Genomic DNA, 548 nt, shown 5'->3' on the forward strand with positions numbered 1-548 from the left:
GGGCGCGGGGCGGCGAGGGCATCCAGGGAGGTGCCCGGCCCCTCTCCGGGCTGTGCTCACTGCCCGGGAACCGAGGAGCAAAGGGACGGAACCTCGCCAGCACTGATTGTTAGTGCTACTCAGTTAGCTCAGCGTCTCCCAAACTTCAGACTCCAGCCTTCCGCCTAGAGAATGGGCCTCGGCTGGGCCCCGGAACCAGTATATTTAGCACGACCTCGGCGATTAGGCAGAGCCCATTATTTGGGATCCTCCCTCACCTCCTGCCTATGCGGAAGAGGCTAACACCCCGTCAGGAGTTGAGGAATATGAGGAGCTGAGCACCTTGCCAAAGCATCAGTGTTTTTTAAAGGCAAGTCTTTGCCCTGAAGAACACGCAGCTTCACCACTGATTTTTGGAAATTGGCCTTCTCTGTCCTCCCTAGGAGGGAGGGGTAACTGTGGCTCATACAGCTGAAATTTGTTAGATCCCAGAAGGACTCCTCCCCTTGGGGTGGACTTTGATATTTGGCCCTTGAACGTAATAAGGAAGAAGCCAAACAATAAAGGAG

Source organism: Fukomys damarensis, unplaced genomic scaffold, assembly GCF_012274545.1.
Source record: "Fukomys damarensis isolate Sample0158 unplaced genomic scaffold, DMR_v1.0_HiC HiC_scaffold_35, whole genome shotgun sequence".
NCBI classification, from domain to species: domain Eukaryota; kingdom Metazoa; phylum Chordata; class Mammalia; order Rodentia; family Bathyergidae; genus Fukomys; species Fukomys damarensis.